This window comes from Triturus cristatus, chromosome 4_1 (genome assembly GCF_964204655.1).
Source record: "Triturus cristatus chromosome 4_1, aTriCri1.1, whole genome shotgun sequence".
Taxonomy (NCBI): Eukaryota; Metazoa; Chordata; class Amphibia; order Caudata; family Salamandridae; genus Triturus; species Triturus cristatus.
In genome coordinates, this window is record NC_140585.1 from 1,182,099,589 (window position 1) to 1,182,120,554 (window position 20,966).

At 43.1% G+C, this 20,966-nt stretch overlaps 1 long non-coding RNA gene across 3 annotated transcripts; it reads right to left on the reverse strand.

The window, feature by feature from the left end:
* Nucleotides 1-374: 374 nt before the first annotated feature.
* Nucleotides 375-20,309, reverse strand: LOC146856317 (uncharacterized). 3 transcript variants are annotated; one of them, XR_014981462.1, is made up of 4 exons: nucleotides 20,011-20,306; nucleotides 19,846-19,919; nucleotides 19,682-19,750; nucleotides 375-696 (listed from the first exon to the last, which is right to left on the reverse strand). It is a non-coding gene; the product is annotated as an uncharacterized LOC146856317 (long non-coding RNA). The 3 variants fall into 3 exon arrangements; XR_014981463.1 differs by lacking the exon at nucleotides 375-696 and adding an exon at nucleotides 13,674-16,509 and having other exon boundaries at nucleotides 20,011-20,307; XR_014981464.1 differs by lacking the exon at nucleotides 375-696 and adding an exon at nucleotides 19,520-19,566 and having other exon boundaries at nucleotides 20,011-20,309.
* Nucleotides 20,310-20,966: the final 657 nt, after the last annotated feature.

Consider the following 20,966-nt stretch of genomic DNA (forward strand, 5'->3'; position numbering starts at 1 on the left):
ACTCTTTCAGCAATGCTTCTTTAAGCTGATTTTCTGTTGATCACATTAGGTCAGTTGACAGCTGTGCTGTCAAGCCACAACTAAAAGGGTCAATTCATTTAACAACTAGTTTTATTGCAAATTTAGGTTGCAATGGGTGAATACTACAACACAGATACAATTTCAAATGCACGAAAAACATCAGTCACATTCAGCCTCAGAAATAAAAGGCAGTCACTGTGGAAGCTGTGGTCTAAAATAGCTTCTTACAAAGGGTCTTTTAGTACAATGAGAGGGGAATCTCTTCCGATGAAGACCATTGTTAACATCAAACCTAAGTCCTTGTTCCTTGGCTTGGAAAAGAGGGTATACTTCGGTAGTCTTATTTAAACTTTTACTTGGGCAGTTATTAAAGTAGGTAGAAAATTGACTGGTATAAACAAAAATTGTCACACTGATCTCTTTATGTGCTTTATTCAGAATCTTTGTACTTTAATTGGATGACAGCAAACCCTCATCTTTTCATTACAGAGGATGGCCAAGGTGTCCGATATTACAAGCTGCAGCACAAGGTTGAAGACAACCCTGATCGGTTCAATTCCATTCTTGTCTCCTCACATCACCAGTGTTCATCTCCGAAAAAACATTACTGGAATGTGTTGGTCATCATTATCCAATGCAGCACCTCCTAACCTGGCAGTTGGATTGTTGGGGTACCTGAAGAGAATGGAGAAAGTAAGGGTAAAGTCAATATTGACCCAAAAGAGCACTTCTGGGTGCTTCAGTGGATGCGGACCAAGTCCGGTGGTGCCTTCAAGCATCTTAGCCAACTGAAGTTTAAGAATCTCCCTTGTCATTTTGGGATTCATCTGGACTATGATGGTGTTGTGCTGTCCTTTTACAATGAGACAAATGGAAACCTCCTTCACACGAGCCATGCTAAATCCATTTGCACAGTGTTCCCATTTCTTTGTATGACCAACTCAGCAATCATAAATGTTTACATTTTATTTTAGCCAATCCTTCTCACACAATGGGCAGAAGGAATCCTTAACCACTTAGTTATTTGCTGTAAAACAAAAAAAAAGTAATATCTTCTTCATGAAAAGCTCTGTTTTTAATTTGTAATTCTAAAATTGTAATACTATGCCAAAGTGCACTGCTGTACAATCAGATATTGAAAGAATAAAGTTTAAAAAGTGGCTTGATAAGGAGATCTCTGTCAAACCATGTGTCCCAGAGTCTTTGTATAGATAATCAAAGTCCAGGACTCTCTTCATGAAGCCTAACATATTCTCCAACATGTCAGAACCCTTAAGACACAACCATCTGTAGCACACAGCTCTGTTCACACCCCCTCTCAAATGATGCCTGAAACTGGGTCATCCCAAGCCATTTACCTGTACCCTTTGAGAAATTCACACCACTAAGTGACTCCACTTAGAGCTCTTGTTAACCTTTCTGTGTGCTATTCCGAACTCATCCTTTAACACCAGAGCCCTATTAATCATTATACTATTCAGAGGCCTTTTAACAAACAAATACAACTTAGTCTTGTTAATCACTCCTTCCCATAAAACCCCTGTACCAAATCCATGCTTCTTAAACCATGCTTACCTAAAATTACTAGTCACAACCACAACAAGCAACCCATACCACCCAGAACATTGTCAACCAATCCTTACATCTCAGAACTGTTGTAACACTTCATTATTCCTTAGTACCTTCTTAAACTTTCCTTGCCATCCAGAGCCATCTCATATAATCTTCGTCTCCGATAATGCCTTAACTATTCTTTACCACCCATAGCAATCTTAACCAGTCCTTATCATCCTTCCTCCCTTACGTAGTCCTCTCCAAAGAGAGGTATCATAATCTGGTTTTACCAATTAGATTTAGCTTATCAAATCTGTATGATTCAAAACCAACTGAAAGGTTTGTCCACGATTCTCATAGAAGACCCAATATGTTTGTGTCTTTATTTGATGTCCGTTTACTTTCCTAGATGGATTTCTGTTCCTCAGTGTGTTAAAAGTTATAGAAGAAACATTGCGTAACCTAATTGTGCATAATCAAGATGTACATTACATGTATTTCAAAATATAAATTAGAATGTGCAATGTATACAGAGTTGCCTTACCTCTTGTTCTGTTGCGAGATCAACCTGGTATGGCCAAGAATTAATTTATTTTTCCCCAAAAGTTACTTTTCTTTTTGTTTTCTTGACACTTTGAAGTATAATTTACCTTTTGTTTAAATTCCTTTAACCCCTTCAGCGCGGCGCGGATTTCCGCGCTGCGCTGAATGTTCCGTGCGCGGGCGGGGCCGTGACGGAGCGGTTCCGTCATGCGCACAGCGCGACCGACGCGGATGATGGAACCGCTCCGTCACAAGCATCGAAGGGGTTAAGAATGATGCATAAGGGTATTTAACAAAAACAAAGAGGATTTTGTTAAATTAAATACACAAAACATGTTTTTAGTTAGGGAAGAAAGGCAGAATAGTGCTACCTCTAACATGCCTCACATCAGTAACTAGCACCTTTTCACAAATATTCTAGGACTCGGGGTACAGAATATTGTTGGAATTGTTTTTGTGCAGGAAGGGGCACCTTTATGCACAAAAACAATCCAGAGAGGCATTTCCCTCTTTCTATGTGTGCTGCAGAATGCAACAAGGAGAAATAAAGATGTTTCTCATTACGCCTCCCCTGGGAAGGTATGGCATTTTGACGCATTCCCAGGTCTACCACTAATGGTAAATCTGAATGCACCAAACTCCATGGGTGGATGCATGGCAACTGCCACACTCAACACATGGAATTTCTCCCTGGGTCAGAGTAACACAAGGCCTCGATTTGCACTTCCTTGCTTTACTCCAGATTTATCAAGCCATGCAGTACCACCAAGGTGGCCTTGCGTGGATTGATAAATCTGACTTTAGTGTTGCTTCGCCCTTCCGTCCCCTTGCATGGCGCAAGGGCAACAAATTACTATGCTAAAGATGGGCCTAAATGTTTTCAAACAAATATTCTCAACAAAAAACAATAAATAACCCTCAGCAATTTCAAAGAAGGTGTGTCAAAGAGATCAGAGCAGCTATGTAAGCAACTTGTGTCAAAATTAGAGCTAAAAAATGACACCTCCTGAAATGCATAGCATATAGCAAAAGGAATTTAATCACATATAAATGAATATAACATATTTCATGAATATGATAGTTGGCAGTATAAATATACCATGTAGATAAACAAACAAGATACAGAAAAAACACATTACTTAGTGAATGGTATCAATAAAACATATACTAAATTGAATAGAACGTATACTAAAATATATGTCAAACAAACTGAAAGAAATATGGTTCTTACTGAAAAGGCTATGGCAAGCACTGAAAAGAATATAACTTGCATTCAAAATAATATGATATTCACTGAAGTGACTGACGTCTTAAAAGGAGTACAACACATGTTGAAATGAATATGATGCTTTAAAGAGAATATAACCTTCAATGAAATGAACATGATACATGTTGAAATAAATGTATCATATTTTTTAATGAACGTCATGGGAGTTGAAAAGAATATGACATACCTTGAAATTAATATTAGACCTATTGTAGTGAGTATGACTGCTATTGAAATGAATATGATTCACATTGAAATGAATGACTCATTTTGAAATGAATATGACACATATTAAAAGTACTATAACAAACAAGAATATTTACATGAAACATGTTGAAATAAATGTAAGTCACATTGAAACAAATATAACGCTTTCTTAAATCAATATGGAACTCTCTAAAATGATTGCGACACATTCTAAAATTAATGTAACATGCATTGAAATGAATATGGAATGCATTGAGAGGAAAATAAAATTTGAAATTAGTATGGCATAGGTTGAAATGAATACAAGATGTATTGAAATTATGAAACACTTTAAAATAAATATGAAAGTTGTTAAAATCGATATGATCTACGCTTAAATGAATGTGACATGGGTTGAAATTAATATGGCCCACAATGAAAAACATATCGTATACATTTGAATTGATTAATATATACATTAAAATTATTATGACCCATCTTCCAATGAATATGACATGCATTGAGAAGGCTTTTGACCCGAGAAAGCATTTTTTAAAACCACTTTTTATATCTAGGAACATTATAAATTATGTCAGCATTTTTACATCTTAGTAAACAGGATGAATTATTGGTATGTAATCCTGTAGTAAGTTATTTATTGCATTTAATTCAAATGAGAAAATGTGTAAATTACCTGGAGAATATGAACTTTGAATCATTTGATGCTTTATATTGACAGTCATATCTGGTAAATTTGTAAAACTCACTGGCGTGTCATGAATTTGAAATCATCTGATGTTTAAAGGCTGGATTTTTTTTCAATTTATTTTCCTTTTATGCACATTAACAAAGGAGCATCACATAATATTCATGTGAAATACAGGGCAAACTTGTAAGACATACATGACATAATTTCAAGCAGGCAGTGAGTGGGGAAAAAATGTACAATAGGTATTGACCAGAAGACATGTTAAAAAATAAATAGAAAAAAGAAAAATGAAGGAAGCATACTGAACAGACTCTCAAACAATATATTTGATGCAATTATTCTGAATCAGTTATTCAATAAAAAACAATTGACACCAGCCAATCACAATAGAGAACATGATACCATGGACACATATAGCAACAGTCGCCTCCGCTCCCCAGACAAGGCAATATCTTCCATATCTCCATTAAACAACAGAAGGAGAACATCTGAGCTACAACAGATGCAATACAGTCATATCGTAAGATCCCAATTCCCCTACCCTGCAGTATTGGAACCCACACTGAGCAAATATGTCCGATATGGGGCCCATATATATATTGGGTGACTACGAGGCAGCATAATGGCATCATCATCATCAGAGTGTGTGTTGCAGTATGCCACATCGCGACTGTTGATAAAGGTCCCTTCAGCCAGTGCATTGCAACTCTGCGCCATGTTAGCAATAGACATAGCACCACTAATTTTCAATAGGACCTCAAAACATCGCAGTCATAGCCTAGCAGTGCCAGCAAAGGAGAATAAGCCAGTGCCTCACCTGCAATATCACCCAGGACTTTAAATATTGCGTCCCAAAAAAGGTGCACACCCGCACAATACCATTCCACGTGAGCAAAACTGGCATCTTCCGCGCCACCGCAAGGACATCCTCACTCAATTCTCTCTCAAGCCATATTGGTACAGTCGAATAGAGTATAATATACAGAATTGTTTTTTTTTAAAATGTATTAATCGATAACGACTATTCTGGGAAACAGTACAGATCACTGAGCTGCAATAAAGCTACTGTCTCTCAGTAATTTCTATAGCCAGGTCGGTCTGCCATTCAGTACAAGCCTTAGAAGTCCTGAGACACTTCGGGGGATATGTACAATGAAGTGGCGGAGCGTGTCGTTAGCCTCCTGGAAATGCAAGGCTGCACTCTATTTACAAGAATGTGGTGCAGCCTTGCGTTTCCCCCTGCGATGGCGCTAAGTTTAACAACTTAGCGCCAATGCAGCCACCCTTGCACCAGAGTGCAAGGGTGTCTGCCTGCAGGGGAGGATTGGTTATGTGTAGGAAGGTGTCCCTTCCTGCACATAAACAATCCTAAAATGCCACTTTGTAACTTTTGTGTGTGCTGCTTCATGTAGCACACATGAAAGTTACAAGATTACATTTTTTAAAGGTTTGTTTATATACAGGAAGGGACACCTTCCTGTACACAAACAAACCATGGCATTTTGCTTTTTCCATGTGTGCTGCACAAGGCAGCACACATGGAGAAGCAAAAAAGAGGAGAAATAATGCATTTCTTCTCGTTTCGCCAACTTAATTTTGGTGCTGCCTCCTATGTATGCCACCCTTGTACATAGGGGGCAGCGTCAAATACAATGAGTGTTGCGGTGGAACGCCCACCGCAGCACCCAATGCACCCCCTTTCACGCTAAACATAGTGTGAAAGAGTGCCTTATGTACAAGGCAGCGTTAAGCCACGTTAAGTGTCTTAACACTACCTTGTACATATTGTAAGGCCCCAAAAAGAGACGTTCCCGTGGCGATAGAGGCTTGTACATATGCCCCTTCATCTCCCGCGCACGTGCATACAGCATCGATATTGCGTGTCTAGGTGTATGTGTTTGCTGCAAATAAATAAGAGTAGAACTTTCCAGGGGCTCAGACAGTTCCCAATCCAATAATGCTGGCCATACATGGCGGGTATGATAATAATGAAATTGCATTAACAAATTTGGCGTATGGGCGTGTGTTTTGATCTGTTCCCAGATTGCTTATCTCCTGATTCATAAAAAAGATATCTCGTAGTACCCATCGGGTCTATCACATGGAAACAGCGAACTGGTTGCCAAACAAAAAAGGAGGTAGACAAAAAGAAGATACCTTATTTATGCATGTTTGTCTGAAAGGATATATGTTTTGGTATTTATATAATGTTAATCTAGCCGGAGAGGACATTCATAGAATGGGTTGGGAGCTTATACAAAATCATGTACAAATTATGGTGATTTAGATATTTTATACAATTACAATTTACACTTAAAAAACATTTCCCATATATATGCTTTTGTCTAGGTACCTTAGGTAGGTATGGGTAGATGACAGGTTAGTAGGTCTTGTGCTCACTTCTCTAACACCTGTGATGAAGGAAAGTGATATCAGCCAAGTCCAGTGGTGGGGAGGAATAGACTATGCCAAATTTTGAAGGCATGATCTATTATTTGCATCTCTATTGTGTACATTCTAATGTTGTAGGGCACGAAGCAAAGCTAGTAGTTCAGTGATTTTTCAGTTGGTTCTGACAATACCAGTAGGTTGGTGCCTCGAAAAGGTCCCTTGGACTTTGGCAGACAAGTCACATGTGAGGAGCATCTTCAAGGCAAGAGTGACTCACCTGGTGAATATTCAGTGCTGTCAGATTCTTTTATTCTGCTTTTCTCTGGGCCAGGTTACCATGGCCCTTCAATGTCAACCTCAAATACAAGGCCTATAAACATGGCAGTGATGGGATACATTAGGTCTTAGCAGTGACATCAGGTATTAGAGAGACTGAAGAGAGATATTAGACAGCAGGGCTAGCAGTGTGACAATACCTGGCTAACTTAGGGCACACACACACTGTGAGGCATGTTTATCATTCTTTCACTCAGTGCAATGCAGCAACAGCGAGGTACCCTGCTGCACTACGTGAAAGGGAAGGACTGCGTCGTATTTAACATCAAGTGGCGAATTCCGGTCCTTTCCTTGCGTTGGCACACTTTTGGCTGCCTAGCTCCAATGCAGGCACCCTTGAACCATGTTGTATGGGTGCCTCCATTGTAAGCACGATTGTGTTTGTACAGGAAGGGACACCTTCCTGCACAAAAACAATCCTGAGAGGCATTTTCTTCTTACTATGTGTTCTGCAGAAAAAAACGAGGAGAAATAAAGATATTTCTCATTGTTTCGCCTCCCCTGGAGAGGTGTAGCATTTTGACGCATTCCCAGGTGTACCTCTAATGGTTAAATTTGGGAATGTGACAAATCCCATGTTCCACCCATGGAATGCCTCCTTGGGGCAGAATAACGCAAGCCAGTGATTCGCGCTGCCTTGCGTTACTCCATATGTATCAACCCATGCAGGGTCACGCAAATTGGCCTTGCCTTGCATGGCTTGATAAATCTGACTTTAGAGTTGTGTTGCTCTTGCACCCCTTTGTGTGGTGCAAATGCAATGCAACACTATGATAAACGTGGGCTTGTAGGTGTATATCATACTGACTGCTTTTGATATATTGATATTTTGATGCAGTCCAGTGGAGGTAGGCAGTGTTGCCCCTTAAGTCTGCCAGGTGATCCCCTACATGCAATGAGTGAGGTCTTCTGTGTGTCACTCACCCTACTTCGCCACTGGTCGGTGATAGCCTCAGTGGCTTACGTCGGTGGGTCCAGTGGTCTGAGGTGCATTCGTGCAGTGAGCCCTCCAAGCGCAGCTTCACTCAGGTCTGTCCGCGGTCCTCTGCCATTCTGCGCTCCAACAACCACAATACCCAGGAAAGACCACCTCCAGGGGCCCACCGCGACCCCCTGTAGCAGCCCTACCGCTCCACAAGGCTGCGCCAACGCTTCGCTCTCTCCGCCGTTCCCGAGGCCCCGGATGTTCCCACTCTGCCGCCCGTATTCAATCTCGAGCGTGTGCAAGGGGCAGTTCAGGACAACACGCAGGGCGAGGCCGTGGGCATATGTTGGTGCGTTCCTCACACCCCTCATACAGCAGGCAGCCACAGCATCCAAGGGGGGGTCCACTATCGTCTCCCCCCACAAAGTAATAGCATCAGCATGGCAGAGGGGGGGAAGAGACAGGCCCCTGCACAGCTCCACGTAACACTACTAGACGCCGTCCTCTGCCCTCAGACCGCCATCCGCCGCTCTGCGAGTCCAGTCCCACCGCCACACGGGCCCCGCCCCAGCGAGCCTCCACTTGGCAGGGGCCTCAGTGCTGTTAGCCACCGCCGCTTCCACAGGGCCAGCCACAAAGCGCCCCCTCACCGTTCCTCAGCAGTCACCCTCTGGCACAGGTCGGGTGCACTGGCGATCCGGCCCCACCGTGGCATTCCCCAGCATGGCAGCTCTACGATACTGGCTCCATCCACCCACCAGTTGGTATCATCCGGTGTCCACGGCGACCTGCACAGTGTCCAGGCTGCAGGGTGCGGGCCTCAGGCGCGGCTCACCGGCTCCAACGTACTCCCTGGGTAGGCCGCAAGCCCCGCAGTCACAGCCGAGTGTAGCAGCCGGGCCACCAGCACCTCCCAGTTTTACAGGGACTACAGGATCTCTTCCAGAGGCCGCAACGGCAACCCTCTCGTGCCTGCAGTGATATAATGAGCCCCCGGTTCAGCGACTATGAGGATAATTCCCCCTGAGGTCCGGAGTCTCACCGGAGTGCGTCCGCCATCTTAGGTGGTTAGCCACGTCCCCCATTGCTTTGCTATTTCATAGTGGTAATATCTGCTCCCTCCCATGCATATCCCCCGTTGGTGAAATCTTATACTAAGCAAGTCATTTGAAGTTACTTGAGAAAAGCCTTGTAAGGTGTGGACCAATTTGAGAATATTTCCCCTATTTATTGTGTCATGATTCCCCCTTGTATGGTATATTGAGGTTAAATCTAGAACAGCAGTACCCTCTTGTGGGCCTTCAATCTGATTAGCCCTCAGCATTCTGTTAGACAACAGTAGTTGTTTTGACCCTAATGAATGGCGAGCCAATGCCCGATCCTCAGGTAGGGGCACATTACTTACACCAGAATCCTCAGTGCTAAGTAAAGGTCCTCCATCGGCAACTTCAGTCAAAGGGCCCTGCTGGTTCTTCAAGTCTTTAGAGGGGGAGACAGGCAAGGGGATACTAAAAGTGCTCTGGTAACTCACAGCACCATCATTGCCCCCAGTTTAAATAGCAGGCATATAACTGTTGTTTGTACTGGCATAAATCTAAATAATTCCAATCGTCATACCAGTCTGATTTGCCCCACAGTTTGCAAAGCGTAATGTCTCAGTAAAGCAACCAAAAGATATATATATATAACACGCGCAGTGCCCCCACCAATGGCGCATCTATATCATGTCACGCGGTTCCTGGTCAACTTGGAATAACAACAATATGCCATCCCTGCTGAATACGTCCAATAGGCTAGTGCCTTAATCTCACACAGGCTGCCTCAATCCCACAGATATGGATCAACTTCCTACAAAATAAATGCTCAAAAGTGGCTGGTCAAGACATGCAGATAGCAGGTTGAGTCTAGGCAAAAGGTGACCACTACGCCACTTTCCACCTGCCCAATAGTGCAAGGTGTTTGGGCTATTGGAATAGGTCGAGACCACATATAATGTGTCAACACTGAATCACCGGTCAAAGTAAAGGCAAATACTATCGGTATCATACAAACTGCATACCACACTCTAGCTCACGTGAGCTGTGTCATGCTAGGTTCAGGATGCACATCCAAATAACGGCCAACACCAGGTTGCATCATAGTGAGCCCAATACTGAGTCTTGCCCAATTGGGCAGTATCCTAGCTTCATTAGTAGTTAGACCATATTCAAAAAGTGCAAATAAGACTGTGTAAGTGCAGGGTTCTAAGATGTACCGTGATCACATGGGTTGAAGCGACAGATGCCATGTGAATAAAGTGCCAGTGCAGGCTATAAATTATTCATCATATCAGAAGTGCAGTCTAGGTTGCAGCACCCCGTAATATAGTTTGCGGGAAACTGGGTGAAAAAGAGACAAAATTGCAGTGCAGTTAAAACCCAAGAAAACATGAAACACTTCCAAGAAGCTACAAGGAAGGCCAGACATCAATAATAGTGAGCTCTATTGTAAATGTACCGCCAATTCTTCATCAAAATTCAAGCCATGCAGGGTTACATAATGGAAATCAAGAATTAATTTTGATTCCAGTTGCCGGAGTGTCTTGACCCTATCGTCTCCCCTACTGGTCAGTACAACTGTATCCAAAACCTCAAAGCATAGAAGTTTTTCTTTACCAAAATGTACCTCAAAAAAGTGTCTTGTGACTGGGTATTGCTGGTTGTTGTGTCTGATTGTTATGAGATGTTCAAGTATATGCTTCAAAGCCTTGTGAATCGTGCTACCAATGTATAAAAGGTTACACGGACAGATGAGGCAATAGATGCAGAAATCAGTATTGCAACTGGTGCATTTTTTGATTTCAAAGTATCTGGTGGAATTCGGAATAGGGAGACTGGAGACAGCTGATACTGCATGGCTTGCAGTTATTAAAAATGTGGATATCCCCTTGCGCTTGAGAATCTTAAATCTGATCTGAGTGTGGTTATCTGCTAATTGGATAAAGGGGGTATATTGTTGTGCTTAATAAACAGGTGTATTTGGAAGAGGGAAAACACACAAAAGGGAGTGCCTCACGAGTCCAAAAATGGTACTGTAGAGTTTTGTCTCTTTGTTTCTTCTCTCCTCCATTCACGAAGTGCACATAGTTCAATAGTGTCAATATCAATTTACTCTTCTCCAATATCAAAATAACATGGGAGCCATCTTATGAAGCCTCATAACAATTCTCTTTATTATTCTTCAATACATCAAAGAAACAGCCCGGCAAACACGTTTTGTCCTCCGAGAGGACTTCATCAGGGTTAATGTATTCCTTTACACCAATGTCACATCGAAGTCTAAGTGTAAAATAGATCAGTTATCCACGAAGTTCTTAGAACACTCCTACTGCTTCTATATTGCTGTAGGGAAATACCAGGTGACCATATATAAATATTACAGCTTAATATCCAGACTCCATTGGGTTCTGTAAACTCTGACTGAATAATACGACGCACATATTTATATTTACTCCCTTTTGTGTGTGTTTTTCTGGTTTAATGTACTTAAGGTTTGCTGTCTTTAGCCAGAACTACTCGTGCATTGGATTTTTTTTTATCTGGAGGCAATTGGCGGACACAGAATGTTACAGCATATCAACAACTCTGAAGTAGCCGCAGCCAATAAGAGATACACTGAAATACTCATAGTTTGGAGGGAACAAGGACTCCTTGAGTGGGAAGAGTTTCTCTTACTTAAATGTGAAAAACCTAGACCCCTGTAGGAAAGTAGGATCTGCTTTCATGGTTACCCAAACTTTTTGCCTGGTGTCAGTGTGGTTTTGAACTAGCCTGCTGGGAACTTGCTAAGAAGTACCCCAGCAAGTGTGCTATGTCTCCCAAAATGGTGCTGGTAAGTACTTTTGTACCTCCCCAGTATATGGTACAGAGGTACCCAGGGCATAGGTACACCAGGGGTCTATCATGGGCTAAACATGTATTGTGCCACTTAAACTGTGACTGCAGGCCTGCCATTACAACCTGTGTAAGTTGATGCTTGCACCTGTCACAACAGGTATAAGTTTCCATATATCTGAGGTCACTGTACTTAAAACCTATAAGTTACCCCTATGGCAGGCTATTCAGTCCTGAGGACGAGGTGTTTGGTTATACATGTGAGGGTGCCCCTGCATGAGCAGGACATACCTACAAACCCCGGAGTTGATTCTCCAGGTTTGTAAGTGTGGTCAGCCATTTTAAGACATATAGTGGACATCAGTAATAACAAGATGCCTAACTATATAATCAATTGTAAACAATGGGGTAACCCATTACCCCTCAGAACCTGGGAGCTTAACAAAATTATCTACAGTTGCTTCTGTCAGGGAACCATAGCAATTTCTTGGCGTGGTTGCACAGAACATGGTCATGTTAGGTATCACAATTACAGCTCGGGGCCACCATCTACCCGGCCAAACGCACAGCCGAAGTCACCTACTGAGTCATCATCTGGTCATTCAAACTTTTCCATGTAATCCATAGTATTCCAAATAATCAACTTTTTTAATTCATCTTAATTTCAACCTTATTCCTCCAAACGTGGAGTGATTTTGCCGATTTTCACAGTTTCTAATGTTTAAGCTGGGCCATCCGAACCTCTTGCAAAAAACATGAAAAATGCAACGCATAAGAAAGGTGTGCATCCCTATCTTTATAAATTCATGTTAGGTATCAAACATGTTGGAATCATACCCTAACACTGATTCCAGTGTTGGAAGTATGATCTCATGTACTGGGGGGCCGCATAGGGGACCCCCTTTACTCTGGGTAACAGCCTTTCAGGGTTTGCAAGCAAGCTAGTGTTTCTGTGGACGACAGACACAAATCAGCCCTCATGCTGCTGGGCCACTTCAAGCAAGGAAAGGTAGAACAATAGATTTCCTGTCACAGGGAGATGTGACCACTTCCCGGTCAAGACTTAGTGTATTGGGCTGGGGTGGGGGCGCTAACCAGTGCTACCAGACTGCTTTCCAGGGCACAGATAGTGCCCTCCTTGCGTACTCCAGTTTTACCCAGTTCAGAAACCTTGGCTCCCACTCAGGCACAAAACTGGACAAAGGACGGGGGAGTGTTTTCCCTCTATCCATCTCCTCTTCTGGGAGAGACTCCTGAGTCATCCCAACCCTTTCCTTAGGGTATTTAAGGGCTCCCCTGCTGCCCCTGGTCTCGCTGTTCTTCAAGTCTTCTACATCATCTGTGCTGTGCTTCATCCGAGTTCTCCAAAAGACCGGTGGGCATCAAGGACACCCAAAGAAATCTCCAATGGAGTGAATAAGACACTCGCCTGTATCTGTAGGCAACGCAATGAAGCTGACCGATCTGCTGTTCCTGACGTCCCATGGACATCCAAAGGCTCAGCAACACAGGTGGTGGTTATGTGGCTCCCTAGAGGCCTGACCTGTCTTACCAATTTGGAGAACAGTATTCCTAGTCTGTGCTGCTGGGACCAAACCCCTGTGCATTGCATCAACTTGCTGTTGCCAAGGCTTGTTGGCACTGCACTCCAGAGATCTGCAGGCTACAAGAAGCTCCAGCCTACAGCACCTCACTTCGTGGAGAACAGAGTCCTCCCTGCATCTCCTGCATCGTGGGCCTCTGACTTGGGTGAGCTGCTGGAGGTCCTCTTGCGACTCCTGTGAAGGAAGTGACCCGATTCAGGTCATCCGGGTGACTCACAACCCCCTCACAGCCTTCTGCTCCAAATGAAGAGTCGGTCAGACAGTAGAGAATACAAACCAATGACAGTTTATTCAAAGTACATTCAGAGCGGAGCCCTGTCTGCCCAGTCGCTAGGAGTGCTGCAGACGGACTGACATCAGCAAGAATACCGATACATTATGTACACTTCGAAACCAATGAAAGCACCCCCACCATGGAATTATCCAGAGAGATGCAGCTGGACAGTAAATTACAAAGGAGTAAGTTTTGATTCTGAGGCCAGTCACACATTATCTACTATTCAAGGCCACTCTGCATGATCACCACTAGCCAAGTGGGAGAAGGCTTACATCTAAAGGAAAGGTATGCGCTAATAAGAACAGTGCATTCATTAGTGTAGCAAAACTCAGCTCCAAAGAAACATAACCAAGAGAAGGGTGTTTCTCAGAAATGGCTAAGAATTAATTCATTTTGATCATGATACAAAATGGCGCTCATACACATAATGGCACAGCGAATACTAACTTCCGTAAAACAATGCTAAACATATTTTTCTATTCCAACAGACACTCCTTTTAGCATGAGCTAAACATTTTGTGTGATAGCAAAAAGACATGTTATGCAATAAATCATGAATAAATTAGTTTAGGAGCACTCCATATTTTCAGCTTTGGGAAGGGAAACAGTAAGGAGGGAAGAAGTCTCAAAATACCCTCATCTATTTGAATGAGGTCTTCTACCTCCTTTTGAATCATATTTGTAGCATTAGTATCATGAATCGATATTCTCTTAGGAGCGAGAAAGGTGGTGCAATAAGAACATAAGGGAAGACACTGGACCTAGACACAGCAAGAAATCAAAATCACAATGAAATAAATCACCTTTTCAAGGATCCAACCCCATCCACCAAGAAGTGACCAACTCCAGTTCCCACTCTCCATTCCTTTAATATTTGTTGTCTAAAATGTGTTTGGAAATATTCTTAACATATATGTGATCCCGACTACACACTGGTCTCCTACTACCACGCACACACCACCTCTCTTATATCATATCTAGTTTGCTCAGAATATTTCTGCATACTTTCCAATTGGGTGGTGATGTCACGCAAAGCAGCTACTGTGGAGTTAAACAGTGTCTGCAACTTACATCCAAAATATTCTCTAGCTTTTTCACCCCTATCCATTTCAGTACCACCAAAGGTAATAATGGAGGAAAGAATATACCCAAGGTGATACCAATACTATAATTATTGACTTCCAAATCTGTCACTCCATCACAGAACTCTGCAGTCAACGTTCTTTTTACCCATCTTATATTTGGCTTACTGTACTTACAAGGCACACCTAGAGGGAGCATCATCCCTGGAGCAACATCATCTGTACCGTTATAAACATTTGAATAAGTACCATTAGACAGAAATTAAAATCCTGGATGTGCATAGAGTGGACCTTGATAATCTACAGAAGCATACTGGTGTTCATTCCAAAAATACTCAGATCCTTCTTTTTCACTAAAGACATCGTATTTTTAAACAATATCATTCCAATTGACACACAACAATGTGTCAGTACTGTTTACTGTCGGGCAACATGCAGGATAATAACCAGCTTTCCGGGTGACCATTAAATCTTGGTAATGCCAGCCCACTAACGTAATGTTCTGCTCTCTCATATACAGATTATCACAATACATATTATTGTCACAAGCTGGATATCCCTTTCCCTGTGGCTTCCTGGAATATAAACAAGGACCAGAATACACCAATCCAAACTCACCCCTTACCTCTACAAATTGGGCTGGGCGGGTATACGTATAATTGACGAGTGACAATGGGAAAGCAGTCCATAAACTTGTGACAGATTCGGTGGAATAACAAGCTGTACCTTTGCCCAAAAATCTTTTATGTGTGTCTAGAAATACTTTACTCTGGCTGCTTTTTTTGTGCGTATTTGAGAAACAACCTTATGTTTAGTACACCCCAACCAGAATCAATAGCAGTACTATCACAAGAAGAGCACATAATATCTTTTTCATGGTAGACCAAAATATGCATATACGAACAAGGGGAATCACTGGCTGCTCCTCATATGCTACCATTCTGCCAAAGAGGTGCATAGCAAATGATAAAGTAAGGGGGAAAAATGCCAGCAAGAGGAATATACAAGTTCCCAATGTCCGTCAGAGCCTCACTGGTACAGGCTCCTATTGTCCATCAAAACGTTGGCGCTCTTGAACACCGGCGGTGGAGCTTGCTCTTTCCTAGGCTCGTATGCCCACGTCGACCAGGATAATGTACCCCCAAGGGGATACTTTCGATCTATCCTGTCCAATGTTCAAACAGTGCACAAATCTCACATCACCCTAAACTAACTCAGTTGGTACTATAGCAAAGTACACCGTAAATTACACATTCCATCTTAACTAATCTGACTTCTCCTTTGGTGCACTGTTCTTCAGCCAAGGGCGTAGATTGTACCTAGTGACTTCAGGCACAGAGGGATCAATGAAAAGGGGCTCTTAGATAGCCCGTATTTCAGGAGGAACTGCTGCATTCAGCATTTCTTCATTTTCCTCATCCGCTTTGGTCCAGGTCAGCTTTGTGTCACTAAAGGGGACAAACTGAGGCACCGTCTCACACTCGAAGTCCCCTATTCCATCCCTCACCCATTGATCGTAGGGCAAGGTTAGAGGTATCCTGCGACAATGAGTTGCGTGCACCCTGTTCTTTTGGCCGCGACTTAGACAGCTGTGCATGTAGCCAGTAGGACCTGCTCCAGTCCCTTCCACCATGGCTCCAGTCCAAACTCTTCTTCCACTGGAATTTCCTCACCAGCACGAAGTCGCCAGGCTGAATATCATGTCCGGGCCTCTGTGGTGTAGCTGGCAGCGCTTCCCGGACCTGTTGGTGAATAGAACGCAAACCTTCAGTCAACTGAGCATGATAGTCAACCAACAACGGGTACTCAATATCGGAAAACCGCCGAGAGCGCAGGACGTACCAGACATTTGCCGGGTGTCCAAACACAACCTCTTAGGGTGACAATCCTGTCCTAGAATGGACTGTTGTTCTTGTCGACACAAGAGCTAATGTTAAAGCATCTGGCCACTGTAACCCTGTTGTCTCCTGTATTTTACCCAATTTCAGTTTGAGAGTACCATTGTACTTTACAACCAAACCTGCTGAATGTGGGTGGTTGGCAGCATGGAACCTCTGCTTTAGGTGCAAACCATCACAAATTAACTGAATCACTTTGACATTAAAATGACTTCCGTTATCACTCCAGATCAAACGGGACAAGCCAAAACGAGGAAAGAACTCCTTCAGGAGTACCTTTGCAGTTGTAATGGCTGTATTGTCTTTAGTGGAATAAGCCTTAACCCATTTCTGAATGCACAGAAAACCACCAGAACATGCTTCAAATTATTGCATCTGTCTAGTTCTATATAATCCATCTGAAGCACCTCCAAAGGAAAAGTGGGTGGTGGGAAATTACCAGGTGGTGTAGGGGTACGTTTTCCAGGATTGGGCATCATGCACACCATACAGTACTTCACTAGATGTGCAGCTGTTTTTGAAATATTATCACTCTGCCATACAGGGTGTGAAAAGGTGGCCTGATATATGATGTCCACTAGTTCTAGTGGGCACCTTGTCTCAGTCCAAACAACCCCTTATGGTGATAGGTTAAAGACAACCTTTATTGAAAGCTATCCTAGGGGAAGCTATGGAGAGCAGCCTTCAGGCTAAGTGTTCAAGGAATGTAAAGCAGCTTGTTTTACCAGTCTATAATATCTTGAATGATCAAATGAAAAGACAACCACATCAGGTATATATTAAAAATATATGTATTTAAGGTTAAACACACCCCTCTAGTCTCATTATGAGACTGGAGTTTGAAATACTAAAGTTACAAGTGATCAAGCATCAGTAAAAGCACAAATACATGTTTGGGTCCTAGGGGCGTACCAAACCATATACTGAAAAAGTGGTACAAGAACCACGACTGGAATAGGCACTAGGCCTATTGCCTCTAGAATCGCTGGGACCCCAAGGAACCACCCAAGGTAGTGACACAGGGTACCCACCGGAGCTGTATGCAGTGTGGAAACATTAGGGACACTTCTAATCGAGTCAGGACCAAACCCTTTTGGACTTAAGAAGTTCTAGGGCTAGCACCCATGAGAGCACCGGAGTACTCGAGTTACCTCACCCAGGGATGCCGGGTGCATAGGTGTCTTTTGGTGTCGGGTCGCGTCGTCCATTTCAATGGAAGCCTGCAAAGAACTGCTGATGCCGTGAAGAGGAGAAGTGTCCGGAGAGATCCAAGCCTGGATTTAGGATGTAAGGAACCTGAAAGCAGAGGGGACAGAGTCTGAGTCACTTGCCAGTGACCTAGGGCAGGATGGACCAATGCCCACAGATGTTGGGTGCTTCAGGTGAGTTGATGGGTGTCTTGACTCTTCAGCCAAGAGGTCCAGGAGGTGTTGACGAAGTCCATGAGCCGAATTTGAGCTGTCCCATGAAGTCCGTCGAGTGTTGCGGTGTCGGCGACCATAAAGGACCCAACAAGCCTTGGCAACGGCAAGTCACAGGAATGCATAGAAAGGACTGCGGTGCAGACCAGCAAGCTCTGAGGGACTCACCCAGCGAGGGTAAGTCAGGGCACATCTGGAGCAACCAGGAACGCCCAATTAGAAAAGGAGTTGTGTTCGTGGGGACCTGCTAGCTAACGGACTAGTGATTGCAAAGGAGCCTCAAGTGGTCACACTTGAAGCTGGCCCACGGGTCACTTGTGGAGTGGAGGCCAACAATCTTCGGTGCAGAAGGTGCTCAAGGCTGGGGCTACTCGGAGCCCAAAGCACAACTTTGAGGATGACCAGGAAGATAGTGTTGCTGCAAAAGTTCACGGTGTACAGGGTTCACGGTTCCACGTCACCCACGATAGCCACGGGCTTCAGCTTTGATGTGGACTCAGGGTAGCCTCGGGGAAGTCTGGAAATCCACCTCTGGGGATGCAGAGCCTTTGGTGTCCGGTGGGAGCTTCAGAATTGCAGACTGGTCAGTTGCTTCTTTGGTGCCTGCCAACCAGGGGAGTCCCTCCTTGACCCCAAGGGAGATGTCTTCCGTCTTCTAGTCGAAATAGAAAGTCGAAGGTCCAGGATATATGTTTCAGAGTTTCGTCCAGGGTAATCTAAAGTCATAGGGACTGGATTCCTATACTTATACTAAGTTTAGGGGATGAACATGTCTCTCACTCTAGAAGGGTGGAATGCTACCCCTGCCACCAGGACTGGCGGGGGGTAGTATTCCAAAGCGTTTGACACCAAACACAACATGTTTTGATGCAGCCATTCCAAAGTTAGCATTTACCGTGAGGTTATAATGCACTTAAGAGTATATGGTATGGCTGTATCACAGAACAGCCATAAGGAAGTATTTCCGAATGCTGCAGAGGGGTTCAGCTCATGCTTGGGCACCCTCTCACATAAAACCAAGCACTCTGCCTTCAGGATTGTCAAGTCAAACAAAAACAGGAGTACACCCGTATACCCAATTGAGACCGGGTAATATATGGCAACAATAAACAATGTCTCAACAGGTAATTCAAATAAAGGGACTGTTCAATAAGTAATCAATCCTATAGCACAAGGAAGGACAAGGGAGACCAAGGAGAATGAAAGGATGTTATTCCACACATAGGAGCACATAAATACAAATTAAATTGCAGTAACCATATCAACCAAAGTGCACTGAAAGTGTAGGGTGAATAAACGGCGCAGTGACAACTGTTGTGAAAAAACAACGACCAGCGGCACAAAACAGTCAATACAATAGTGTAAGTCAACAAAATTATTATGCATTCATAGACATGATTTCTCCATTTCGAAGTTGACCATTAAACAATCACTCAAGGTCATCATCAGGACGATGGTTACATAACTCTTTAAAAGTGCTCTATAGATATAAGGAGATAGGAAGAAAATCAATACAATACACCCAAGATAATAGTGTAAAGAAAGAAAGGAGGGAAGAAGTGAAATAAAAAGGGGGGGGTGGGTGTGTAGGGTACCTGATATCAATAAATGGGGTTCAGAGAATAACGATTTCCACAGGTAGGTCTAATTTCAGGGACAAACTCCTAAGGAGAAACAATTGGACAACGTCAGGGCCAAAATTCAGGATGAAAGGAAAAGAGGGCAAGGGCGGAGAAAAACTGAGAGAATGGGGACTTACCAACACGTAGTCCAGCTTCAAGAAGAGGGAAAAGAGAAGAAGGGATGAGGGTACACGCAAGTGGAGGAAGTGACCTGCAGGATGGGAAAAAGAATGGGGATTATGACGAAAAATTATTTTAAAACATCGGGACAGTCCGACAGACCAATTTCTAATGGCACCTACCAGAAAATGAAGCAGGAACACGGAGTGGAGATCAAGATTCGTTAATTACAATGTAACAGATATGCGCACTGGCAGTAATCCAAGCGACTGGGTAGAAATCCGCAGTATGGCGGAAATCCAAGTGTTTCAGGAAATAGTTCCGAGGAAAAGTCTCCATGGAAAAACTAGAACGTGGAAAAAACGGGGACAAAATGCCCCAGGGGGACTGAATCCAAATACGGGGGAGGAGCGGGAATGATGCAAAAATGAAGAAAGGACAAAGGAATCAGGTCCTGACGACTAGGGCCGGTCACAGAACCGTGATGGCCAGAAACCTAATTAAAGGACTAGAGCACAAAAGCGGGGACCGAGTGTCTCGAAGGAACATGTGATAGGGGAAAGGACAGAAAGGGACAATTACCAAGGCAAAAAGAAATCGGCCAAAGTTTAAAGAGAAAAGGAAAAGGGACACCCGATCAGTGCATAGAATACATATACTTCCGATTGGCATGTCAGCATATTCAATAAAGCTATATTTTGAAAAAAATATTTCGAAAAAATGCAGTAAACAAACACCACATTGGATATCCAACCGTATTGTCCATGTTTAAATTAAAGATGTGTAATGATAACCACAAAATGGTTCAATCAAGTACCTAAGGAGAGAGGCACGGGATTGAAATCACAATAGAAAGCAAGGGCGAATTATAGCACGCATATACGTAAAGGTAATAATTACAGTATTTGATCATCGATTTACATCTGGACAACTTGGACCAGTACATTTAAAAATTGGAAAATAGAGTGGACAACAATTATCAAAAGGTACAGTGTTATCTGTTTGGAATACCTACACCAGTTTGGAAAGAATGACAATTTGAAACAAGCATTTACAATGCAATGGTCTCGGCATTGTTAAAGTTAAAGCTATTGGCACTGCTCATGACATTATTTTTGTTTATGGTTTTATTTGTAAA